The 27995-nt window shown below is 41.2% G+C and overlaps 1 long non-coding RNA gene across 1 annotated transcript in view; it reads left to right on the top strand.

The window, feature by feature from the left end:
* LOC137647301 (uncharacterized) overlaps positions 1–27960 on the top strand; it is a 37112-nt gene extending 9152 nt beyond the window's left edge. Inside the window, exon 2 of the long non-coding RNA XR_011045576.1 lies at positions 17907–27960. This is a non-coding gene — a long non-coding RNA (uncharacterized lncRNA). The remainder of the gene's footprint in view (positions 1–17906) is intronic.
* Positions 27961–27995: the final 35 nt, after the last annotated feature.

Genomic DNA, 27995 nt, shown 5'->3' on the forward strand with positions numbered 1-27995 from the left:
CATCTTGCTTTTCCAACTAGGGTTGTAGCTTGGCTGCTAATAAAGGGATTTTGACGAAGGAAAAATCTATTTCTGGGGAGAGACCTGTGACGGCCGGCGAAAAAGTCCTTCTTTGTACTTTTTCTGATATAAATCTTCCAAATATACCAGAGAAAATTAAAAGCATGGAATGCAGAGGTTACAACCCTCGCGCGAGCACCTTGTTGGTGTCGTATATCTAACAAGGGCGTTTGTAAAACGCTATTCACAGGCTGTCTTCCATTTAGATAATCCCTTCATCAAAGGGGGAGGGCCGTGACAGGCCCTAGAGAATACAGTTGGGTTACCCCACCGACACCTACCACTCGCGCTCACCAGGTCATCCTTCTGCAAGAACATATGGCTTGGCAAGGAAAGGGTGGGTCCGTACAAAAATAATCGGGAAGGGTTTCGCCGGGCGTCACAGGTCTCTCCCCAGAAATCGATTTTTCCTTCGTCAAAATCCCTTTTCTGGGTCGACCTGTGACGGCCGGCGAAAAAGTACCAGAGAATGCCTTCCAAGCCCAATAAATTAATAACATAATGAGGAGAATACAATCACCATGTACGACAATACTATGATATAATAAAGTAATCGTCCAATTACCAACCAGCCAAATGACATAGGGAACGTAAGGTTAAATAATAATGACGACAAGGAACCAACTGAGTGTCGAATCGCAAAAGGCATCAAACCTTACATGTCTAAGTATATCTAAACATAAAGGAACGGTAACTACAATAACAGTTAAACCATAGGAATTAAACATGACAAATATCATAGGGCTAACGAACTACCAAGGAGAGCAGCGACGTGGTGTGAGTGGCGGGTAGGAGGGAGAAGAGAAGAAATGGAAGAAAGGAAGAAGAGGAGATTAATGGGGAGGGATAAGGCTCCCATCTGCCATCGTCGGGTATTTAAGGGCCTGCAAGATCTTTAGATATTGGCGTTTGACAACCATAGGGGATTTCCAACCCGTATATTTTTTAAAATCATCAAAGTCCCTGTTCTGGAAGTCATTGTTGGAGGCATCTACTGTCCGTATATCATGAGCCTGGGGAAATGATTCCGGATTAGTATGTTTAATGAAGTAGAGGATTTGTTGCCTGATACCGTGAATGGAAATAGTACCTCCTTGTTCCCTGATAACCAAGGGGCCAGACAAGCGGGTGGCAGTTCTAGCTAAAAAGGGGCTTGAGTGTGTGACTGTACACGGAGAAAAATCCTGGGGATGAAGAATAATCTTCCGAGGGGAGCACCTATTTTGCGGATCCTCATTTTTTAGCTAGGAAAGCTGTCGGGAAAAGGAGTACTTCGGCTGAAGGGAGGAAATCTATGTTTTCCGGGTTTCGTGAGAGAGCTGCTAGTTCTGATGTTCCATCACCTGAGGCCATAGCCGTTAGAAATAGTCTTCCTAAGAAGAGTGATATAAGAGCAGGATTCATTGTCCGTGTCCATCGCAAGTTTGAGAACACCGTTCAGAGACCAAGAGTCCTTTTGTGGCCGAACCGAAGGTCGAAGCCTAGCACATGTTTTTGGGGTTGATGAGAAATAGGAATCAGCTAGGTTAATGTTGAACCCAACAAGGAAGATCTTCTTCAAAGCTGACTTGATGGTGGTTAAAGTGCTAACTGTTAGGCTTTTGTCAAATAGGAACCTCAAGAAAGAGATGGCTAAATGCGGGGACATACGAGTATGGTCTGCACTCTTAGGGGACCTACTAGTTGTTAACGGCCGAATCATATTGGCGAATTGTCGAGTCCCTTTTGTCCCATTCGATGAAGAGATCGTTTTCCGGTTCAATGTTCGCATCTCTACGAGCTGCCAACTTCCTGTAGTCCACAAAGTTAGAGTTTAGGCTATCCTTGAGTAATCTGACACAGTGAGTTTGGATACTCGTGTCAGTTTGAGGAACGGGATCCGGATGGGACTGAGTTTCAACTCAAGGAGGAGAGGAAACCAACTGTTCTTGGCCAGTGAGGTGGTACTAAAGCCACTGCACCCCGGAAGGAGCGTAGTTTGTGTAATAGTTTTTAGAAGATTCCCTGGGGGAGATAGGGAAATCTTCTTCTAATGGTTCCAATCCCGGGGTAATGCGTCCATGGCATAAGCCCGAGGGTCCAGGGTTGGGGTCACATAACAAGGAAGTTAGTGATTCATCTGAGTTGCGAATAGATCTACCTGGAGGCCTGGAACGAGCCTGAGTATCCACCGGAATGAAATTATGTCTAGAGACCATTCTGACTCCAGTGGATCCGTCCTGGATAGTGAGTCCGCTCTCACATTCTGGCCTCCCGCTAGGTGAGGTGCTGACAGGAACCAGTTCTCTTCTGTTGCCCAAGCGAAGATAGTGACCAGGATCTAATTCAGGTTGGGGGACTTGGATCCTCCCCTGTTGACATAGTGTACTGCGTCTGTGCTGTCTGACACTAATCTGATGTGGGTCGACCTCGGAGGAGAGTCTCTCTTCAGGGTCAAGAACACTGCCATGGCTTTGAGAACAATGATATGGGACTGTTTCATGGAGAGTGACCAAGAACCTGAAACATCTGATGTTAGGAGTAATCCTCCCCATCCACTTAGAGACGCGGCTGTATGGAATGTCACTTGTGGAGGTGGGAATTGTAGAGGTACCGATTTGGAGAGGTCCTTCGGTTCGGACCATGGGCGTAGTCTCATTTTCAAGACGGGATCTTCGACCATGTCTCTTATAGGTACTGTAGCTCTCTTTTCTCCAAACTCGATTGATGTCTTTGAGTTTGGCTTTTATTAGGAGATCTGTTACTGAAGTGAATTGGAAAAGTCCGAGGATACTTTCTAAGGCTCTTCGGACACCTGTTTGTGTTTGAGAAAATTTTTTGATCTTGGAAACTATTCCTCTTACCTTTTGGAAGGGAGAGACAACGTGTGCTTCGAAAGGTCCCACTGAATGGCTAACCATTCTAAGCGGCCTGATGGTTGCAGGCGAGATTTTTTGGAGATTGACCCGAAATCACAGGTTGTCGAGAAATTGAAGTAATTCCTTCGTAGCTCTGTTGCCTTCTATGACCGGCCGGACCCAAATGAGCCAACCGGCCAGATAAGCAATGATCTGTATCTCTTGGTTCCTGAGTTGTTCTAACACTCTCTCTCCCAGTTTCAAGGGCATGTCTTGAACACAAAGGCTTTCCTGCTTAGGCGGAAACCCAGATAAGAAGAGAAGTTTCGAGCTATAGGCGCAAGATAATAGTCGTCGGTAAGATCGACAGAGGTGGTGACGGTCCTACGGGGAAGTAAGGTCCGTACCTGAGAGATAGTCAACATCCGGAACTTGTCGCAGAGAATGTAAGAGTTTAGCTTGACAAGTCCAGGTCCACTCTCAATGCCGACAAGCCTTTCTTCGGAATTGTGAACAGGTGGCTTTGGAACTTCAGTGATCGATCCCGTTTGATTGCTTCTTCTTGAGTAACCCTGTGGTGTACTCTTTCAGGATGGGAGTGGATTTCTGGGAGAAGGTCACTGGTGGAGGAGGAGGACCTTGTGGCCATTTTCACCTCAAACCTTTAGAGATTATGCTATGAGCCCACAGACCGAAGGTCCAATGGTCTCGAAAGTGGTAAAGTCTACCCCCGAAAGTGGTAAAGTCTACCCCCTACTGGGACCACCGCGTTGTGAGGGGGTGAATCTAGGTACTTTCCTTCTCCGAGCCCCCTTTTTCCTAGGTCCGTCTCGATGGCGAGACTGTCTTCTACTCCTGTAGCTTCCTCTCTGGTGTCCACGAGAGGAGCCTGAGGGTTCGGATCTAGGGCTGTATGCAGGTAAAACATCCCAACGGGGTTGGGCTGTATACCTGGGGAATCAGTGAGGTAGACCACCAGATGAGGGGGGATTTGGATGCATAGACGTCGAATCAGAGGAAGGCTGTGATGACGAGTGGGTAACCGACTATCGATTCCTGTCTGATAGAGGCCTCAGACAGAACTTATTCCCACAACTAACCCGATCAGACCATCAAACGTGTAGGTCGAATTGGAAGGGCAGATCTTGGAATTATCGTACCCCCCAGACTGACATCCTGGTCCAGACAGATCGGGCCTGCCCTTTAGGAAATAATACTGTTACCTTCGGTACCTTGTCTAACCTAACCAAGGCAATCTCTTTCAATCGAACGAATCCGTTGAACGGGAATTCTAGTACCTGGGAGTAAAATCTAGGTCCCCCAGAGGGAGGATGTCTATGCCATCCAGATTTATGGTACCATCTATATATGGTACATGTAAGGCAAATCTCTATGCGTTGTTTTTATCGAAGGAGGTTACTTCGATATGCCTGGGGCTGTAGGGGGAAACTTCCGAGTTCCTGAACGGATCCGACTCACCACCATACTGTTGAGCTCCGTCATAGCCCCTTGGTTTTCCCTAGAATGTGTTGCTTTTAGCAGTCACGGTTTATGCAGGGTAACATGAACATCAGGATCCATTAAGGGTCCTAGGTCGGTGACGTAGATAATTGCAAAGCTGAAGGCTCAAAACTCATCCCCACCTACCTGCCCGTCCATGGGGTCGTCGTCCAACCTTAGAGAGGACACTCTGAGGAGATAGGGACCTCTAGATGGAGCATTTCTTCCCAACCTTGATACCCAAGGGCGGAGAGCCTCTCTTGCAGGCCAGAGAGATTCATCATCATCCTGACGGGAACCATGTAGGCGAACCTTCTGTAACAGAAAGGGGACATAAGTCTGGATGTTCCTTGAACTTTGGTTAGTGATCCTATTCACAGGCTGGGATCAGCTGTATAACTCATAAAAATCAATTTTAAAGAAAAGTCATTTAATGTACTATCTTTTGGGGTATAGTTCGACACTTGTATTCATGAAATGTGACACTGTTGGCGCATCCGCCACAGGTTGGCCACCCCTGACTCGGACGTTCAGAACCGGGTCTAACATTATTTACTGGCTATTAGTATTCTATTGATTCATCTGTTCACTGACCAGAGTTTCAAGGAACAGTAGATAGCCTCTCATGGCATGGTTGGTCTCGACCCGGCCCTTCATTAGAAGGGGCCAACGTTCGGTTCCCAGTACTGAGTGGAAACTTATTTCTATTTGAACACTGTTGTATGGATATTTATTCATATTTAGGCATAGTTAGAATTGAATATGCATAAATATAGGCATAATCAATTTATTTCTATTTGAACGCTATGTTGTATGAATATTTATTCATATTTAGCCTAGGTATAGTTAGAATTGAATATGCACAAATATAGGCACAATCAATTTATTTCTATTTGAACACTGTTGTATGGATATTTATTCATATTTAGGCATAGTTAGAATTGAAAATGCATAAATATAGGCATAATCAATTTATTTCTATTTGAACACGATGTTGTATGGATATTTATCCATATTTATACATAGTTAGAATTAAATATAGGCATAGTTATGTTCATATATTTTTATTAGGACTTTCAAGAATAGCTAATGAATATTACCAACGCAAATTCAAAGTGCCATTAAAGTAAGTACAGTTTACTTTGTATTCATGTTAAATCCTTTCCTTTACAGCAAAACAAGAGATTGGCCACCCGTGGTCTGAGTGATCTTTGTCTGTACCGGAGCTCCGGTAACAATCCCCGGTACAAAGGTCCGTCATAGTGACAACGTGAACACCAGAGGAAAACTAATATTAACCTCAATGCTGATCGCCTGTACGATATCCGGTTAGGCTGGAGATTCGATGAAAAGGATCGTAATAACGATATTGTGATTATTCATGAAAAAGGGTTCATACCCTGATTCTGATAGTCTGATTGATCTCTGTTTGTAACGGAGAACTAGTGACAAAGGTCCGTCATCGTGAAAACGTGATCCTCAGCGGTACGATAACATTCTCTAATACTGAATGTTTGTGTTATCTCCAGTGAAGCCGGAGATTCGATGAAAAAGGGACCGTAATAATGAAACTGTGAAGTCTTCATCGGTATCACATTGTTAACTCCGGTTCTGGCCGTCTGCTTGATCTCTGTTTGTACCGGAGATCCGGTAGCAAAGGCCCGTCACCGTGATATCGTGACCGTCCCCGGTACGATAACATTAACCTCAATGAATGATTGTGTTATCTCCCGTGAAGCCGGCCGTAACGGTGTAATTATGATCAAACATGACAAAGGTTCGTGTGTAAAAGGCTTCAGCCGGAGTCAGAGTGCCGGATTTCACCGTTGCACTCCAAAAATCTACTCCTGTACGTTAACTAGTTCTCACCCAATGAGTATCCATTACAGCGGAGCATAACTCAAGGCGGAGCTAAGCATAACTCAAGGCGGAGCTAAGGGTGTCTGTATAAAACGACCCCAATTAATGACTCGTACACTAACGTACCTATTAATAGTGTTAGCTATATTAACAGTAACCACATCAATAAAAACGTTTATAATATTAAATGTACTATCATCAACTCTGATACTAAGAGGAGGCCTGAATAACTCGTGATCGTATAAAAACGGAGAACGGGAAATTCACCTCTCTTGCTCGAGTTGACAAAGAAAACGAGAGAAGGGATAACTCATATCTGTAGAACAGGGAACGAGCAGTTTCTGTTTTCGCTCTCAAGGTTACATAATAAAAAACTAACATCACACAATAAAACTAGAAAATTAATAAAATTGATTGCTTTTCTTAGTAATTGTAATAACCAAGAACGAAGAATAACGACAATGTAACAAATAAACAAGGATATAGTCTAAATCGAAGCCTCTGAGGCGAGTACAAACTAACAGACTAAATCGCTAAACTTTAATTCGCTATTCTTTAAATCCCTATTCTTCGTAGGTCCAAATTGGACTTGCAAGCGAATAAATACCATAGTAAAAACTAAAAAAATTAATGATAAAACAAAAAGGCCATAAAACGTAAGTGATATAACCTAGATGACGGAGTACCAGATGGGCAAAAATAACTAGAATATTTACCGAAGCGAACATAACCCAAAATGGCTGCCGATACCTCGGCAGGAGAATCGCTTCCAAAACTAAAAACCACCATATTGGAAACAGAACAAATGGACGGTACTGTCAAAAGCTGCCAAAACAAACTATGGTACTTAACATTGGTAAGGGTGAAGTAGCAACGTCAGTCGTGTTGAAATAACGAGAAACTCTTCGAAAAAACACTGTGCCCAAAAAACTCAACTTGTATGCAAGTTCCAAATCAGAAGGATGTACCTGGTGAGCGCGAGTGGTAGGTGTCGGTGGGGTAACCCAACTGTATCCTCTAGGGCCTGTCATGGCCCTCCCCCTTTGATGAAGGGATTATCTAAATGGAAGACAGCCTGTGAATAGTGTTTTACAAAAGCCCTTGTTAGATATACGACACCAACAAGGTGCTCGCGCGAGGGTTGTAACCTCTGCATTCCATGCTTTTAATTTTCTCTGGTATATTTGGAAGACTTATATCAGAAAAAGTACAAAGAAGGACTTTTTCGCCGGCCGTCACAGGTCGACCCAGAAATAATAATTATAATAATAATAATAGTATTAAATACTGTACCTTGAATGAATATGAAGATATTACCTCCGGATACATTTATTTTGATTATTAACATCAATAATAAACAGTCCCTGCCAATTAATAATGGTAATTACTGTGCAATCCTTTCTGAATGGAAATTTTATAAAGTGCCTTCAATGAAACACTACTGATTACTATATGTGCCAAGAGCGCTGGTCCCATTCAATGGTCCATTTTATAATCTGTATCCACCAAGGCACTTTCCTCAAAAATCTAAATACTGTATCTACCTAGGCACTTTTCCTTGTACAGTACTGTGGGGTAGCTGACATAAAAAGAAAAAGAACTAAAGGGGACTTATCTTCTCTTCGCTCCACCCAGCCTGACGAGGGGTTCAGCCATATTTTGATTGGTACTGCTAGGCTGCCACAGCCCACCCATCTACCACAAATGAAGCCTAGTATGCTTAATCCCCTACTGCTGCAACCTCAGAGGCCACCAAGGTGACTGGAGGAAGCAGCAGGGCTTATCGGAACGCGTTGCAATAGCTCGCCATTTATTCTTATTTCTAGCACATGCTTTGCCTCTCATATCTATCCTCCTATCACTTAGAGCTTTCTTCACTCCATCAATCCACTCAGTCCTTGGCCTTCCTCTAGTACTTCTCCCTTCAACTCATGCATTCATTACCTTCATCACAGCCATTTTCCATTCTCTCTACTTGGCCAAGCTACTTCAATACATTCATATCCACGCAAGCTACTAATACTATCCTTACACCTGTTCTCACCCTCCCTACTTCATTCCTAATCTTATCTAAAATTTTGAGATGCAAAAGTCATACTCCTCGGACACTGCATCTCGAAGACATTAAATTGTCTCATTTCTTTCCCAGCAACTCCGGTCCATATATCAGAATTGGTACAATCGCTTCATCGTAAACAACAATTTACATTCATTCCTAACCTTTATTCTTTGCCACTCCCTTCACTACCCCCAACACCTTACATCCTTCATTCACTCTGACATAGAGCTGCTTCCACTCCACCATTTGTAGCAACAACAAACTCAAAGGACAGTATTTTAACTGATCTACGTCCTCAAGTAACTCTCCATTCAACATGACATTAATCCTAGCATCACCCTTCATTCTTGTCTCATGACCTTAATCTTACCTACATTAACACAACTTCCTAATCTCTCGCCCTTCCACACTCTCACTAAACTGATTCACCTCCCTCTTATCACACTGTGTCTGTTTCAATCCTCAAGAATTCACCTCTCGCAACTCATATCAAGAAATAAATTGAACAACCATGGCGACAGCACACCTGTCTTGACCCCACTCAATGGAAACCACTCGCTCACTTAATTTCCTATCCTAACACGGGCTTTACTGCCCATGTATAAACTCTTCACTTTATAATAGGTACATAAATATGTTTTTTGAGGTCTGGCTGTAGCATATCCTCTTAAGATATTTTAAAGCACAAGGGTTTTAAAGTTTGATGTAATCAATAATTCCGAAAATAAACTATCTTCAAGTTGGCTTTTGAGTTTAAACAGCTGCAAGCATCACTTGGAGTTGTGTGCAACTAGGAAGATTTTGACTTCTAAATTTTATGGAGCTTATCCATGAGGTAGGAGTTTCATGAACATGTAATATGCTGCTTTTGGTTGGTGGGAGGAATGTTTAACTTTGATACAGGTTCAAATAAAGAGCGGAATACATAAGTAGTATTGATTTTGTAAAAACTTAAAATGAAGTGATTTGGAATTTTGGGCAATATTGTACAAGAGATGAAATTTGAATTTTTTACTTGAAAGGTGAAAAGGGATTTTGACGAAGGAAAAATCTATTTCTGGGGAGAGACCTGTGGCGCCCGGCGAAAAGTCCTTCTTGTATACCTTTTCTGATAAAAACCTTCCAATTATACCAGAGAAAGATAAAAGCATGGAATGCTGAGGTTACAACCCTCGCGCGAGCACCTTTTGGGTGTCGTGTATAAAGCAAAGGCGCGTGAAATCCACTATTCACAGGTTGTCTTCCATTTAGTTAATTCCTTCGCCAAAGGGATGGGCCGATACAGAGGCCCTAGACACATCCCCATCGCCGCACCACCCACGCCACGACGCGAGCGCCATCTGAACAACATCCTTCTGTATTGCCCATGATGGCTTGGAAAGGAAAGGGTGGGATCGTGTAAAATAAGGGGAAGGGTTTCGCCGGGCGCCACAGGTCTCTCCCCAGAAATAGATTTTTCCTTCGTCAAAATCCCTTTTCTGGGTCGAACCTGTGGCGCCGGGCGAAAATGTACCAGAGAATGCCTTCCAAGCCCAACAATAACTACTAATTTAATAAGGGGAGAGAAACACACCATGTAAAGAAAATCATATATAATTCAGGTAAGTAGGCATAAAATATAAACTAGCCACAGGGCATAGTGAGAGTAAGGATAAACAAACATTATAACAAGGAAACCTCTGAGTATCAGAGGAAAACATGCAACAAAACTGACATGGCTAAGAATATCCCAACTTAATAACAAGGGAAAACAATAATAGTTACAATCATATTAACCTAATATGTAATACACTTAGGGCTAACGAACCACCAAGGAAGCGGCGTCGTGGTGCGAGTGGCGGGTAGGAGGGAGAAGAGAAGAGATGGATGAAAGGAAGAACAAAAGATCAATGGGGAGAGATAAGGCTCCCAGCTGCAACCGTTGAATATTTAAGAGCCTGTAAGTTCTTTAGATAGTGGCGTTTGAAGACCATAGGAGATTTCCAACCCGTGTACTTCTTAAGGTTATCAAAGTCCATATTCTGGAAATAGTTGATGGAGGTAGCTATCGATCGGATATCATGAGCATGGGGAAATGATCCCGGATTGGCTTGTTTAATGAAGTATAGGATCTGTTGCCTAATGCCACGTATGGAAATGGTACCTCCTTGTTCTTTGATAAACAAGGGGCCAGACGATCGGGTAGCAGTCCTGGCTAAAAATGCCCTGAGAGTGGTGACCGGACATAGAGAAGTATCTTGGAGAAGAGGAATAATCTTCCAAGGGGACCACCTATTTTGGGGGTCCTCGTTCTTAGCTAGGAACGCCCTGTCTGGTGAAAGAAGTACCTCACCTGAAGGGAGGAAATCCATGTTCTCTGAGTTTCGTGAGAGAGCTGCTAGTTCTGAGATTCTGGAACCCGAGGCCAAAGCTGTTAGAAATAAAGTCTTCCTAAGAAGAGTGATATAAGAGCAGGATTCGTTGTCCGTGTCGGAGGCCAGTTTGAGGACATCATTTAGAGACCAAGAGACCTTTTGAGGACGGACCGAAGGTCGAAGCCTAGCACATGCTTTTGGAATAGATGAGAAATAAGACTCCGCCAGGTTAATGTTAAACCCAACCAGGAAGACTTTCCTCAGAGCTGACTTAATGGTGGTTATAGTGCTAGCTGCTAGGCCTTTGTCAAAAATGGACCTAAAGAAGGAGATGGCTAAATTAGGAGTCATAACCGAATGGTCTGAAGTCCTTAAGAAATCCGCTAGTTTCTTAACCGCCGAATCATATTGGCGAATCGTTGAGTCCCTTTTGTCTGATTCTATAAAGAGGACATTATCTGGGTCGATGTTTGCGTCCATACGTGCCGCAAACTTCATGAAATCCACAAAGTTAGGGTTTTGGCTATCCTTGAGGAATCTGACACAGTCCGTGTTTGGACCACCTGGGTCAGTTTGGGGAATGGGATCCGGAAGGGACGGAGTTTCAACTCGAGGAGGAGAGGAAACCAACTGCTCTTTGGCCAGTGAGGTGCCACTAAAGCTACTACCCCGTTGAAGGAGCGGAGTTTGTGCAAGACTTTCAGTAGAAGATTCACTGGAGGGAATAAGAAGATCTTCTGCCAATGGTTCCAATCCAGGGTTAATGCGTCCATGGCATAAGCCTGAGGGTCCAGGTTCGGTGTCACATAACACGGGAGTTTGTGATTGAGTCGGGTCGCGAATAGATCTACCTGGAGACCTGGAACCAGCCTGAGTATCCACCGGAAGGAGTGCATGTCCAGGGACCATTCCGATTCCAGTGGGCTCGTCCTGGATAATGCGTCTGCTATCACATTCTGGACTCCTGCTAGGTGAGTTGCTGACAGGAACCAGTCTTTGTCGGCTGCCAAGGTGAAGATAGTGACCAGGATCTGATTCAGGTTGGGTGATTTGGACCCCCCTCTGTTGAGGCAGTGGACTACGGCCGTGCTGTCTGAGACTACTCTGATGTGGGTCGACTTCGGAGGGGAGATTCTCTTCAGGGTCAAGAACACCGCCATGGCTTCGAGAACATTGATATGGAACTGTCTCATGGCGGGTGACCAAGAGCCCTGACACATCTGATGTTGGGAGTAACCCCCCCAACCACTCAGAGACGCGTCGGTATGAATTGTCACTTGTGGAGAGGGGAACTGTAGAGGAACCGACTTGGAGAGGTTCCTCCGATCGGACCATGGTTGTAGTCTCATTTTCAAGACAGAGGGGATCTTCGAGGTCTTGTCTCTTAAAGGTATTGATGCCCTCTTTCTCCAAACTCGATTGATGTCTTTGAGTTTGGCTTTTAATAGGAGATCGGTCAGTGAGGCAAACTGGAGTAGGCCGAGGACTCGTTCTAAAGCTCTTCTGGACACCTGTTTGTGTTTGAGAAAGTTCCTGACCTTGGAAGCTATCTCCCTCACCTTCTTGGGAGGAAGGGAGAGCTTGTGCTTTGAGAGGTCCCAACGGATGCCTAACCATTCGAAGAGGCTTGATGGTTGTAGGCGGGACTTCCGGAGGTTGACTTGGAAGCCCAGTTTGGCGAGAAAATGGAGTACCTTCGACGTAGCTCTTTTGCATTCCTGGTGCGACTGGGCCCAAATGAGCCAATCGTCCAGATAGGCGACGATTTGTATCCCTTGGTGTCTGAGTTGCTCGAGCACCGTCTCCCCCAGTTTCGTGAATACCCTTGGGGCAATGCTGAGACCGAAGGGCATGACTTTGAATGCGAAGGCTCTCTTGCCGAGACGGAAGCCTAGATAAGGAGAGAAGTTTCGAGCTACTGGGACATAATAGGCGTCGGTAAGATCGATAGAGGTGGTGACGGCCCCACGGGGAAGTAAGGTCCGTACCTGTGAGATAGTCAGCATACGGAACTTGTCGCAAAGGATGTAAGAGTTGAGCTTCGACAAGTCCAGAACTACCCTCAACGCCGACGAGTCTTTCTTCGGGACTGTAAACAGGCGGCCTTGGAACTTCAGGGATCGAACCCGCTTGATTGCTCTCTTCTCGAGTAACTCCGCAGTGTACTCTTCCAGGATGAGAGTGGGTCTCTGGAAGAAGGTCACCGGTGGAGGAGGGGATCCCTGTGACCATTTCCAACCCAAGCCCCTTGATATTATGCTGTGAGCCCATGGACTGAAGGTCCAATGATCCCGGAAGTGATAAAGTCTCCCTCCTACCGGCATCACATCATTGGGAGGGAGTGAACTTAGGGCCCCTCCCTCCACGGGAACCCCTTGCTCTGGGCCCGCCGCGTTGGCGGAACTGTCCTCTACCTCTGGAACTCCCTCTTTGGTATCCACGAAAGGAACCGGAGGGTTCGTAGGCAGGGTTGTATGCAGGTGAGGGCATCCAAGAGGGGTTGGGCTGTGTACCAGGGGGAGCAGCGAGGTAGACTACCTGCTGAGGAGGCGCCTGTTGTCGAGAAGTCGAGGCCGCGGAAGGCTGTGGGGACGAGGTACCCCGGGCCGCTTTGTAAGGACTAAACCTCAGCTTCTTCTTGAAGAATGTGTGTCTCTGGGGTTCGAACCTCTTTTTGGCTGAGAGACCCCACCTTACCTGCAAATTCTGGTTTGCCCTCGCTGCGTCCTGAAGAACCTTATCCACCTCGGTCTGAGGGAAGAGGGTCTTACCCCAGCAGGAGGAAGCTATCAGTCTGTTCGGTTCATGCCTGATGGTGGCCTCCGACAGAACGAACTTCCTGCAACTAACCCGTGCTGACCAGAAGTCATGGAGATCTATTTGGTAGGATAGCAGCTGGTTCTTTGTGGCGACTCTGAACAGCGTTTCCTCTGGGTAAAGAGATGCAAGGGACTCCATGGAGGTGATGGATCGGAGGGACCTAGCAAGTCTAGTACGGGTCTCGAACTCAGTTTTGAGAAGACTCTCTATTAATCTGGGAAGCTTCTCAGAGAAAAGAGTAGAGGCACAGTCCGGGTCTAGTTTCCCCACCGTGAAGGTAGAGGCCGCAGCATCCCAGGTTGCCGAGGAACCCGGAATAAGCAAAGAGGTGGGGTCCGTCTCCTTGAGAGCCGGCATGGAAGAGCCTTCTTTGATGGCCTGTATAGTCAGCTCTGTGACTTTGTCTATGAGCGGCAAAGAGATGGAGGCCGCTGTCGTAAAAATAGTGTAGGAACCCTTGTGAGGGGTGAGCTTAGAGTTAATACACCCCCACTCTGATAGTGTTCTGGCCCAGATAGCCTGGGCCTGCTCTTTTGGAAATATGACCGTTTCCTTCGGTACCTTGTCCATACGGACCAATGCATGTTCCTTTAACCGTACAAAACCATTGAACGGGAATGCTAGGCCCGGGGGATAGAACTCCAGGTCCTCTAGAGGGCGGGTGCCCATGCCCTCCAGAGTTAGGGAGCCATCTACGAATGGAGCATGCAAAGCAAACCGCCAAGGATTGTTTTTATCGAAGGGCGGCAGCTTCGATGCGTCTGGGGCAGAAGGGGGAGGGAACTGAGTTCCGGCGCGGATCAGAGTAGCCATCATATCCTTAATCTCTGTTATTGCACCAGTGATGTTGAACTTGATCCCTGACCAATCCTTTGATCAGTTGGATGGGGAGGAGATCAGCCCAGGGTACCTGAAAGTCACCCGTTGGTTTTTTCTTGGATTTGGTAGACTTAGACTTCTTAGGAGTAGTGGTTTTACGAGGAGCAATATGAATATCAGCAGCTGTCGAGGGTCCGGGGACCGGTGACGTTGATATTGGCAAAGCTGAAGTCTTATAAGTTCGAAGTGGCTTCACCTTGGGTCGTACGGAGGCAGAGGGATCCCGAGGAGAAGCCTTAGAGTTATCAAAACCTAGAAAGGAAGAGGTAGAAGAGGGAGTAGGAGAGAAAAGGGTTTCCACCAACTCGGCACCACTTACCTGCTCGTCCCTGGGTTCTACGTCTATATCCAGACCAGCCATGTCCATCGGTACGAGGGTTTCGTCCTCCACGGAAATGGTAGCCCTGACTTCTTCAATTAAAGGGGCAGCAAGGTCAGGAGAGACTGCAGCAGTAGTCGAGCCTGGGAAGAGACGGGAGGCCATATCCCCATCGAGGAGATAGGGTGCGCCAGACGGGGCATTCCTGCCAAAGCCCGACACCCACGGCCGAAGAGTAGCCCTTGCTGACCGAAGTGAGACATCATCGGCCTGTAAGATTTGCAGTGATTAGTGATGGAGGAGGGGGTTTGCCCTCCTAAATATACTGTGTATATCCTATTCATGTCTATATTAGTGTCTGCCAACGAGAAATAAGGAACAAAGGGAAAACCCACTTACATCATCATTCAGCAGAACTGACGACAACTCGTAACAGAACGAGCACAAATCCGGGAACCACACTGGGTATTGGGCCTGTCCCGGTTCCTGGATAAAGGGAATGGAGCAGTGAGCATGAGACCGGCAGAGGTCATGCCCAACGGGGTCGCTGAACGAGGCAGAGCATCCTTCAGCAGTACAACGGGCCTTCTGTAAAAGAAAGGAGACATGAGTCTGGTGATGCTTGAAACTCTGATAAGGGATAAAAACCTATTATTTTAGAGTTCTGGCACTCACTGAATTACCTAAGCACCCATATTGCATTGACCAAACAACTAACTATTAACTTTAAGTTGATACTGCCCTATACCATTGTTGGCACTTTAAAATTCAATTGTCTGTATATTTGTAATGCACCCAATGTCTGTTAATGACATAAGGATAATAAGCTTAAAGTAATCCGCCGACCTCCAAGGGTCGGGGAAGCAGTGACATGCCCTTAAAATAAATACAAACACCAGCCTTAGCTAAAGGCAAGGCAAATATAAGTGTGAAGTGTATGGGCGACCTCCGGTGAAGCCGGAGCTCCGGTGAGGCCGGACCGTAATGAAATGCCCTGAATAAAGGAGCCTTAGCTAATTAGCTAAGGCAACTTTAAGTGTTAAGTGTTTGGGCGACCTCCGGTGACGCCGGAGGATAATGAGATGCCCTGAATAATTCAATTGTGGCTAATAATTCAATTGTGAAAGATAAAAAGCTAAGTCGTAGCTAAAGACTAAAGCTTAGATTATAGTAAAGCGTATTACGATCTCCGGTGAGGCCGGAGGGAGAAGAAAGGTCCTGAATAATTATTGTGAATAACAACACAGTTGTAATAACAAAGGCTATTGTGGATATGGCCGTGGCCTGAGACCGAAGTAAGGGCCACCGGAGGGTCGTATCTAAACAATATGAAGCCCGTCCCATGTAGTAAACAATATAAATATAACAATAGAACGAAAGTTATTGAGAATCCCTCGTGGCGGAGTATAACTCAAGGCGGAGTGGAAAACGTTCATAACTACTCCCGAGCCGTAATGGGGAGAGGACGAAACACGGACCAAAATAACGCTAACAATTGAAAAGTCACGAAAAATAAATAACTCGTAAGTTATCATCCACCCAGAGGGGGAGAGGTGAGGGAGGGAGAACCCGCTGAACGCACAAAACGGAAAACGGGAAATCCGCTCCCCCACTGGAGCTAAGAAAGAAAACGAGAGAAAGGGGTAACTCGTGACTGCGAACAGAAAACGGGGACCCCAATCTCTCGCTCTCTTGGACACAAAAACAGGACTAAAAATCACAAAACACTATTATAAACGTATAAAATAAAAATGTACATCCATATAACACTACGATCGAAGAATAGCATCCGTTAAAACTTAAAATAAATAGCACAGTCGAGTGACTAACGCCTCGGGCGGTTACTAAACAAAAACAAAGCTAAATCGCTATCTCGATCGTAGGCTGGACTTACTAGCAAAAAGTACCATGAGCATAAATACACAAAAAAAAAAAAAAAAAATAATAATAACGGTTCTAAAGGCATAAGGCCAGGGACTTAACCAAGAACCTAAGTGACAGAGTACTAAACGGGCAGATAAAGATGAATTCCCAAACAAGTGAACAAACAATGGCCGCCATGAAAGGCCAGACGGGAAATAATAAAACAGACTATACTGGATATAAAACACAAGCCCGGTACAATAAAATACTGTCAAAACAAACTATGGTACTTAACATTGGAATGTGTGAAGATGGAGCTTCGGACATGACAAAATAAATCCACGATAGATAAAAAAAAAAAGACAGAGCACAACGAAACAATTCAACACTTGAATTCCAAAAAGAAGGATGTTGTTCAGATGGCGCTCGCGTCGTGGCGTGGGTGGTGCGGCGATGGGGATGTGTCTAGGGCCTCTGTATCGGCCCATCCCTTTGGCGAAGGAATTAACTAAATGGAAGACAACCTGTGAATAGTGGATTTCACGCGCCTTTGCTTTATACACGACACCCAAAAGGTGCTCGCGCGAGGGTTGTAACCTCAGCATTCCATGCTTTTATCTTTCTCTGGTATAATTGGAAGGTTTTTATCAGAAAAGGTATACAAGAAGGACTTTTCGCCCGGCGCCACAGGTTCGACCCAGAAATGAGTTTTTTTTATTAGGTTTTCCATGAAACAGATTGCAATTAGAATAATACTTTATATACCAAAGTATTTATGAAAGAAATCTTGAAAGAGTGAAATTTTCAGCCTCAATAAGACTGTAAATTTTCTATTCTCTTGTTAATCCATTAATAGTGGGTCAGCAGCATTTAAAAACTAGGAGAAGGTATGTTAGTAAGAGCAGTAGGTAAATTTTTATCTGGGAAGTTACATAAAATTGAATATTTGGAGAGATTAGATAGAATCACGCAATGGTTAGGGATAATGTCTCCACTAATTCTGCCAAATTTTTTAAAACTTTTGTAATGATCTGATACTAGTTGTAAACAGGCCTATAGTTAAGTAGCAGTAATGAAGATAACTAAAGTAGTGCTAATGGTAGCAATAAAGAATAACAGCAGTAACTATATGGTACGCTGATAGTGATAACTTTTCTTGTGAAGCATACATCACCATCCAGATCTTGATTACATTAACAGCCAGCTACTGTAAGTTGAAGTCCATTGGATTTCAGAAATATGCTTATAACACTATTGAAAAGCCCGTCTCCTAATAAAGAATAAAGGTCGTAGCTAATCATTGCACTTTTGTACCTTGTGAGCTCAAATATCTGAATTGTTTTTCTACTCCACAGATCTGTGTAACCAGGAAAACTTTCAAAGGAAAAAAAAAAAATTCTCAGAACAGTCTTTAAAATTAACTGTGTAATGAAGAAAGCTTTACTGACAAGAAGATTGAAGAACATCAAGACTGCTATTCATGAACATCATTTTCAAGCATTCAAGCATGATTAGTTACAATATAAAACTCTAGAGGAATGCAATTTTGCTTGCATAAAATTAGTTCATTTAGCTTTAGTGAGAAGTTTGGGTCTTACTGTACTTGAAATAGTCATGTTAATTCGCCTTCCTTTAACTACCAAAATTGATGATATTAGGTTTAGTTTTTGGTATGTGTAATGACAGAAAATAGTTTATTCAGAATTATTTCAAAAGGAAAACTTGAATTTTTTATATTAGGTTCCATATTTAAAAGGCAATTATTTATGCTGGGTTTGTTAGTCAGATAATGGGAATTTATTAATTCATGATAAATATTCAACTGAAAGTCTTTGATATGTGGGTATAAGTATACAGTAGTAGTTCATAGTTCAGTATCTATACTGTTTCAACCAATTTTACATCTTGTAAAATTCATAAAGTATCAATGTTACTATTTAACCAAAGTTCGTCAGATTAATTATTTGTAATTAGTTATTTACATTGGTAGTTACCTCATCAGTTACGCAGAATAATTGTTTGTTACCTAGATATCTTTTAGGTAATAGGGGATAGTTTTGTGACAGGGCCCAGACGGCATGAACTATGTATGCAGGTAATGTTTTGTTTTACTAAACTAGCAATGATTGACAAGAGTTCTATCTTATAGATTACACAATAGCTAGGCAAGTTTCCATTAGGGTAGGAAATTTGTTGAAAAAATTTGTAGGAATGTACTTTATGTATGGCTAACTTTAGGAGTAATCTCCTAGTTTGTCTTATCACAGCTATATTACTTGAGTATTATATTAAAGGATATAGTTTGCCAAATTCATTGGTAAATGGAAATTTGCTAAAATTTCAAGCATACCATATTCTCTTTGATCTTTTTATCAAAGGTTGCCATGTTAATAATGTATATTGATAAACTTCATCAGGACATTTACTCATATTTCAAGACACTGTTGGCATTTGTGTTTCCATTGGAAAAGTTCCTCTCGAAAATTAGAATAATTGATAATGGATCTGTAGTTGGGTTTCACTCTTGTAAACTCTATTCAAGATTGCTAATTTGAATTTGGGTATAAATCTTTCAGAAAATTAAAATTGATTAACAAATTTGAATTGAAATCCCAGTATTACTGTATTGACAGTGCTAGTTTTAGTTTATGAATTACCAAGTAAATTCAAATAAGTCTGTAAGGGACGTTTTATATTGTTGATAAAGGTACTGTATTTAGGGGAAGGTTAATTGATACTTGGTCCAGAAAGGCTATGCACAAGGTGTTTGGTGTTCTCGAGAATGTTAGTGTTAGTGTTTGAAACTAGAAGCAATCCCATGAGAGAGTTCAAGGGGAGTTTGGGTGGTAAACAAAGGGGTATATTAGGAAAATGAATTATTAAGCATACTCATTTATTCTTGTTCATTTTGCCTAATTGATAAGGACACACTTGGATTTTAAAATTGCCCTCAGGCCATATTTCTTTCAATAAAGACTTACGGGAGTTTGTGAAAGTTAAATAGTGAACACTTTGCTATTGTGACTGTTACTGTTTAATTAACTAATATATCAAGTAGCCATTTTTAATAGTTACATAGAGTACTGTAGAGAACTTCAGTGCAATATTATTTCAAAAAATTACCAAGGGTAAAATCATATTGGCTGAGTTTTGTCTCGTAGGGAATAAAGTAATTGCAGTCAATGATTGCAGTTATATTTCAGAAGGGAAACATCTTAAGTAAGTGTGGCTTTATAAATGAATGATAAATTTGCCCTCTTCATTGATTGATATGCCTCGTAAACTTTTAGTACTGTAATTCGTATGCCATTGTGTCTTGACATATGGAGTAATTTTAGGTTAAGGTATAAATCTTCTGAATGTTATTGTACGTCACACAATTCCCATAGAATTATTTGAAATTTATTTTATTTGTATTTTTTATGATAGGAATTTTCATAATGCCAAATTGTAAATTAATTTTTTATGTACAAGGCCTTGTGTATTTCAACTTGTTCTGCTGAGTTCTCATTGGTTCTCGTGCCCAAAAAGTATTTGATAAGGAAATATTTTCAATATTTGTGGTCTCTTAGGGATGTCATTTTGAAGTTTGAAGACTGTTATAACAGATATTTTAGTGCAAAATTTTCAGAGATCCTTAGTAGCAATAATTTGAGGATTAGAGGTTTTAATAGATTTTAGTGCAAAGTTTGCAGAAATCCTTGATAGCAATAATCCTTTGCTTTACAGTGTTGTTAACTTTAGAAAGGGGATTAGGGCCTTTCAGATCAATGTTCTTCAGTCAATTTTTTAATATTTTGAACTATATAATTATATTTAAAAAAAGTAATTTCAAAATTTGCTCAAATTCTAATTCAGTGTTGATAGCTGTAGAAATGTTAACATTCATACTTAACCTTTTACCTCTTGGTGCTTTTACTTTGTATTCTCAATGTTAACATTTTCAATTATCTTGCCTACAAGAGTCTTAGCTCTTCTAATGTTCTGTGATGCAAATAGTTTAATCTTAGCTTGGAGGGATAGTAAACTATGCTATGACTTTAGGCGTAAGTACATTTGAGGATTATAAATATTTTTGCCAAATCTTGTCATATATCGGATAAGGGAGTCCTTTCACTTTTAATTCTTGATGATAAATTGAGAACTATAGCAGTAGCTTTAGGCATTGCTTCTTAACCTGGCAGTTTAAAAGAAACTTGAGCTATTGTTCCTTATTCCTGGAATCAAGTTGAAGTACAGAAGTTCTTTTATATGTCCTGTGTTGATAGGAAATTGGAAAGACCGTAGATAGAAAAAATGGAAAACTAAATAAAGGACTCCATGGAGTCTGCATTGCAGTGGCCCGTGGAGGCTGTGTGTCCTCAGCGGGGTATGGCCAGTCTGTTATTAGTTTCAAAGCCAATTCAAGGGTTTCTAAGCTGATAGCTGATTGCTGAGAGGGGAAGAAAAGTCCTTTGGTTACCTTGTGCTCTTCCATTATGTATATCCATTTTCTCTTGTCACTGTAAGACTGTTTAGTCCCTATCCAGTGTAAAAACTGCTATGCACAGTGGTCTAAGGTGGTGGGGTGGAAAGGTTAATCCTGTGATGTGCCTTAGATTATTTTTTTTCTTTTGGCTATGATTGGTTTTGTACTTAAAGCAACTTTTGTCATTCTGATCTTGAAATATGGTGTAAAATGTGTTGCAATGCCAAAGTGTAATGGGCCAAATATCCCAAGTTCGGTTCATCTATGGATGACAGAAACCGTACCGGGTGTAAAAGAACTAATTTTTACATTCCACTTAGTTTTTCTTTGGGTTTCAAACAGGTCGTCCTGTGTTGGTAAAGAGAATAGGTGTTTTCCGTTTTTTAAAGCTCGTAGAAAACCTAAGAACGTTCAGACTTTTTAAATTTCTTAGCATTTTTCTTGGTACATTTTAGTTCCCATACTTGACCTACTTTTTCCTGGCCAATTCTGGTGTAATGGGGATAAATTAGAATGCATTTTTAATCCTATGAGCAGATCTTGACAATTTTTTTTTTTTTTTTGCTCAATGTAAAATATGATACTTTCACATACTGATTTTAGTATTTGACAGTAGTTTACATGAAACTTTTAATTCAATTTATATATTGCAGATCTTCTAAAACATAAATAATAATAGATTCAGGAAGTAAAGTTATTCCTTTGGTCTAGTATATAGGAATACTTATATCACATTTAAGGACACACTGTAATTTCAAAAAGGTAGTGCCAGTTTGGGACAAAAATAGCTTTTCGTCTCAGGCTTGACATTCATATCTTGTACCTGAAATGAAGAAGGGATAAATACCATGTTGCCCACTTTCAAAAGTCTGAGAGAAACCATGAGTTTATATCATTGCCATTAATTAGGTTAAATTTTATTTTCAATATGTACAGTACTAATCATGGGTGAAATGTGATATGATGTTATTAGTAAAGATTGAACAGGTACAAATGACTGTTAAGGAATTGCCGTCAAGTAGACGTGTACATTAGTCTTTCAGTTTAATTTTGAGAAATTTGTCTATGGTGTATAAGATTTACTTTGCGAGTATTACTTTAGGGTAAGGAATAACATGACCAACCAAGTGTAGCTGGTGTTTGGTGAGCATGACGTGTTTGCTTGTGCATCCTGTTCATTCTGGAATCCGAGTGGAATCCAGTCGTTCCAGGCAAGGATTATAATTTTCTGCACATAGGATTTATGAAAGTCCCCCAGTTGCTTTAGATGGAGTTGGTATAACCCAAGCCTTTAAACCATGGAGGACGGGTTATAGATACTGTCTAAACTATAGAGGAGAGTTTAGATAGATACTGTTGACTATATTAGTGTTCGTTCTTGGGTGTTTAATTAAACCTTGGTCTTTAGCCTACCAAAATCATATGAAACCCTACTTAGTTTCTTGGCCACATCTTTGTCTAAATAGTGGATGAAATGATGCTAGCAAAGGATTTGAAATTATGGCACAACTTGGAGTTGTGACATCAGTTAGCACATTAAATTTGTATTCTAGTATTTGTATACTGTATAAGCTAAGTGTCTGATACATTGAAGATAAGGTGTCCTAAGATATAATTCAGTGACTTGTGGGGCCCAAAATGAACCATCAGCCTGTTGTAGGTCAGCCAAATAGTATATAGATGTGCTTCATGGCCCTGTAAGACCCTCAAATAGGTATGTGCTTCATGGCCCTCTAAGAGCCTCAAGTAGGTATGGGCTTTATGGCCCTCTAAGAGTCTCAAGTAGGTATGGGCTTTATGGCCCTCTAAGAGTCTCAAGTAGGTATGGGCTTTATGGCCCTCTTGAGAGCCTCAAGTAGGTATGGGCTTTATGGCCCTCTGAGAGCCTCAAGTAGGTATGGGCTTTATGGCCCTCTGAGAGCCTCAAGTAGGTATGGGCTTTATGGCCCTCTTAAGAGCCTCGAGTAGGTATGGGCTTTATGGCCCTCGAAGAGCCTCAAGTAGGTATGGGCTTTATGGCCCTCTAAGAGCCTCTAGTAGGTATGGGCTTTATGGCCCTCTAAGAGCCTCTAGTAGGTATGGGCTTTATGGCCCTCTAAGAGCCTCAAGTAGGTATGGGCTTTATGGCCCTGTAAGAGCCTCAAGTAGGTATGGGCTTCATGGCCCTGTAAGAGCCTCAAGTAGGTATGGGCTTTATGGCCCTCTAAGAGCCTCGAGTAGGTATGTGCTTTATGGTCGTCTAAGAGTCTGTTAAACAGGCTTCCATTCATTTGGTATTCTATTTGAATGAAGTTTTCTTGAACTTGACCGGCAATAGACATTAGAGAGGAAATAAACGGATTGAAAAGGTCAGGGGCAAGAGTATCACTCTTTACTCCCATTTCCAAGGAGGGGGATGCAAATTCTAAACTGCCAATACTGACTTTTGCTGCCATGTTTGATTGAAAAGGGCAAAGTATTTCACTAGATTTGCTGTAGTCCATACTGTCTGATTAAAAGGGGCCAAGTATTTCACAAGGTATGCTGTAATCCGTATTTGACAGTATTTCATAGCAGCTTACAGGACAGTCGATGTGCTTGGTAAGGTCAATGAGGGCTATATATTAGTTTTATATTTTGCCCTCAAAATTTCTCATAATTGCTTATAAGTAAAAATTCTTTATGCATCCTCGACTTCCTAAACCTGCACTGTCTTTGTTAGCATGATTTCAGACAAGTATTTCATGTACAAGAGCATAAATCTTGCCAGTATTTCAGCTACATATTTATAGGAAGTACAGTACCTTGGTTGTTGCATCCTATTCTGTCTCCTTTCTTATATATGTGTATTTTTATGGAGTATATAAAGAATTTCCTTTGTTCTTCCTTCCAAAGGGTACATTTTATTTTGTGTAGCTGCTTATTGAAATGGTAGCCATTGTGCTTGAAAATGTCACCAGGAATGGTGTGAGAATTGAAGCTTTTACCTTCTTTAACCCATCTTATTCCTCTCAGAACTTGCGCAATTCTGGAAGCATGGTTAGGTCTGGGATGAGTGGTAATTTAGGCAGATTATAGCTAAGAGACCCATCAAAAATATTATGATGGTCCATTGCTGTGGAAACGTCAACCTAGCAGTTTTGATTCTCTGTCAATATTTTTAAGGTGGTTGTACCATCCAGTGACTTTTTTTTTATTAGGTCCATCAAGCCATCAAAATCTTTTTAGTTCAACAAAGGCTTGAATTTCTTTAGTCCTTTAGACATCAGGGGTTCTGTAGCATACTTATAAGTATGACAATCAAGCCAAACTTGCTTTAACCTAAGCATTAAACCAAGAATAGTTTTGTATTTCACATTTGTCTCTGGTGTTAGCTCTACCATCTTGTCGGAAATTTTGGGCCCCCTGTAAAATATTTACTTTACTGGTATTGAAACGTGATTTTTGAAATCTGCTTCCTTTTTGGTTACTTTTCTAATTGAAAAATAAATTGACTTAGTGGAAGTATCCCCTTAAGATATCTCTTGAATTTTTAGAATAAAATCTATAGAGCAGTTTCATCATTTTAGTATCTTTTAACGTCATTTTTACGATGAATATTTTGTTTAATGATGAAGAAAAGAAATCCAGACAGTGAGGGTAATATAGTAGTTAGCTGAATGTTATATTATATATAATGCCTGTCCCATTAAGGTAAATGTTGAACCCACAAGAAACTGTTCACTTCTGTGAAGTCTTGATCTGAACAAGGCAGGTCCAGTGGGCACTTTAGTTGGATGTACCAACTTAGTTTTGCCCCACATAGGCATTCACAGGGGCTATTCTCCTTTGCTCTGTTTAAGGTTCCACTGAGCAGCGCGTTACTTGGGGCTGGGCAGCGCTCCATTGGTCGCTTTCTCGCCACTTCTAACCTGTGAGCTGCTTCCCAGAATGGTTCTAGTACATTCACGGCTGCAAAGTTGTTAGATTTCAGTTCTTGCTTTCTGATGATTGTGAAGTGGATGCTTGCAGTCATTAAATTATTTCCAGTTTAATCTAGCATTTCTTGTATATTGGGTGGTGGGATACTGGCTATTTTTTGTAAAGATGGAAATGTTGATTTTAGGATGCCAGTAACAATCTGACATGACTAATACTTTCTGGGTTCACCTTATGCACATGGCATGATCTAGCCCACACTGGTGTACAGTACTATGTAGTAGAGTAACAAAGTGCCGGCGCTGTTTGTTCCTGGTTCTGTTGGCTAGCTGGTGCTGGCAAGTCTGCCGAGGAATTTATTCCTAGCTGCTACTTTATTTACTTTTATTTATACACTAAAGGAGAGCACTATGTCAAGGGTGACACCTGAGTACCTTGGTAGGGCTGATTTTCCAGTTCTTTGTCATCCCATTTAATCTGGCTTTCGATTTGCCGGGCAATTCAGGTGGAAGGCACATGCACCTGTGTTTTGCGTGAGGTGGCATAAAGGTGCCATTTTTTCAGATTTCAGTTCATAGATTGTTACTCTGCTCTTTTACTGTTAGGGGTTATGACTTTGTGACTGCGTTCTTTTCTTTCATTGCTGATTAATCAGTGGTGCTTCTAGGTTTCATGGTACTTTCAGCAAGGGGGTCTTCGTTATATGCCTGGGTGTTATTAGTGTACTGCACTTTATTGTTCGTTGAGATCTGCGATGTAGCTCTTCCTGCAGCCTCTAGGGATGTCTGAAACTTACCAATTAATGGAAGTCATTGTAGTGCTTTGGTACTAGACTATTATTGGATATCTCGGTCTCCAGGTCTGACTCGAAGGTTTCCTAATTTTCCTTGCCTAAGTTGAATATGGGTTTGGGTTTAATTTGTTAGGGTCTGATTACAGATTTTGATAACTGCTGTTCCAACAAACAGTAGTAATTTTGGTTTATTCCCTCATATATTAGTACAGTTTTTTGAATTTTGTAGCTTTATGCAAGCAATTTACAGTTTTTTGAATTTTGTAGCTTTATGCAAGCAATTTACAGTTTTTTGAATTTTGTAGCTTTATGCAAGCAATTTACAGTTTTTTGAATTTTGTAGCTTTATGCAAGCAATTTATTTTTTTTTATTTTTATATCGGGTTTGTAGATAACTAAATGCAAAATTAAGGTTTTGTTGGTCCTTATACGACATTATAGCTTTGGCATTCGTCGTTTCAACTGTATTTAACTGTTCTACCAGTTTTTGTTTTTTCTTTGGTAACTAGATTTAAGGTTGGAATCAGATTGTAGGTTAGATGTATTACATTGCTGTTTTTAATCTTGGTGAAATTTTTACGTCTTGGTGACTTAGCTTATGATTCTAAACTACAAGTCATAGTAGGATTTTACTTGAAGTATTGTAGACTAAGAGTTGTTTTTGATGTAGGTTTTAGTAAACATTTATAAAGTTCATGACGGAGGGGTATGGAAATCCGAAGTAACTAGGTTGTTATAATATCACTTGGACAAGTGTGTTTTTTATTGATAGTTATTATTCAATGTCAGATTGACATTGGATTTGATATCAAGATGCTGAGAGGTGATAAGAGTTAGTATTCAACCCTTAGTTTTGTAATTAAGGAATCTGATTACAAGGTCTTGAAGCTTAACAGTGGGGTTGGACATTTTTTTTGTTTGTTAAGAGTTTACATGATGTATTAGTGATATCTAGCTTGAGATTCAACCTGTTCATTCAAAATATGGTTCCCAGTCTTGTCCTGTTTCTACAGTGATATTCATGAATATCATCAATACTAGACTCCCTGATAAGAAGTTTGAGTCTTAAGATATGTTGATTGGTAACTTCTGGAGGGGGAAGTTAGTTCATGAGGCATTGTTTGTTCATAAGATTTTTTGTTTTTGTTGTCGGACAAGGAGCCTATCATTCAATCTTTCAGAAAGTATTTGGCCAGGACAGATTTGGCTCTTAGTTTGTTACTTCGGATGTCTCCAATTAAGACACCGGTAGATTTTGGTACTTGAGTATTTAGGAAGATATTACTTGTCATTTTGCCTTCAGAAAATTATTTAGCACTAAGAATTCAATGTCTAGTGTTATTGGACTTTGTGATAAAAAGTGTAAGGCGTTTGTTCAGAAAACTTCTCTTATTTAACATGCTTGTTTTTCTTTTAAGTCTGGTTAAGGGAACTTGGTCTTCTCTTTTAATGATTTAAAAAACTGCTTGTCCTGTTCATATTTTGGTCTTAGTTTATGATAATTCTAGATTTAGAAATTTAGATATTGGTACGTTGATATATAGTCTCATCAATGAATTTATATAGTTTCGTTACAGGCAGACCTTGCCCATTGCAAAATTGTTAGTTATAAATTTGGTTATTCGTGGGAAACCCTTAAATTCCATAAAGCAATATTTATGGTTATTCACTTATGTTTAATACGAAGTACAGTAGTGTGCTTGATAAGAGACAAGAAGAAATTTAGTATTAGGCCAGATCTGTTACTCATTAGGCTGGTAAATCTCTTCATTTTAATAATAATTCGTTTTAAAATTAAGTCTTGAATATTCATTCATGTAACTATCAGTTTGAACTGATTTAATTAGGTTGCATCAATTGGTTTTTGAGCTTTGCTATGCAATTTTCGTTCAGTTAACATTCCTTATTTCTTATACTCGTGAACCTCTTTCAATTTGCTTTAGAAAATATTTCTTAGTTTGTTGTTAACTTTTGAAATGGATAGATTTTGATAATGTACGTATTTATAAAATGTTACTCGCTGTAATAAGCTTCGGATGTTCTTCAGTGATTGACTAACAGTAACTCGCATTTGAAATAAAGTTCATTTTTTTTTATTACTAAGAAGTTTGTGTACTAGTTTGTGATACTTTGCTGAAAGGTCTTGGCTTGTAATTCTTTTGTCATAGGTATATAGTTTTCCTGAGTTTCAGCTGATGACTCTTAAATTTATTGGATAGAAACTTGGTCTATTAATTTACATAATCCTGATCTGGATATTTATCTCTGGCATGCCCTTGTTCAGTT

This window comes from Palaemon carinicauda, chromosome 9 (genome assembly GCF_036898095.1).
Source record: "Palaemon carinicauda isolate YSFRI2023 chromosome 9, ASM3689809v2, whole genome shotgun sequence".
Lineage (NCBI taxonomy): Eukaryota > Metazoa > Arthropoda > Malacostraca > Decapoda > Palaemonidae > Palaemon > Palaemon carinicauda.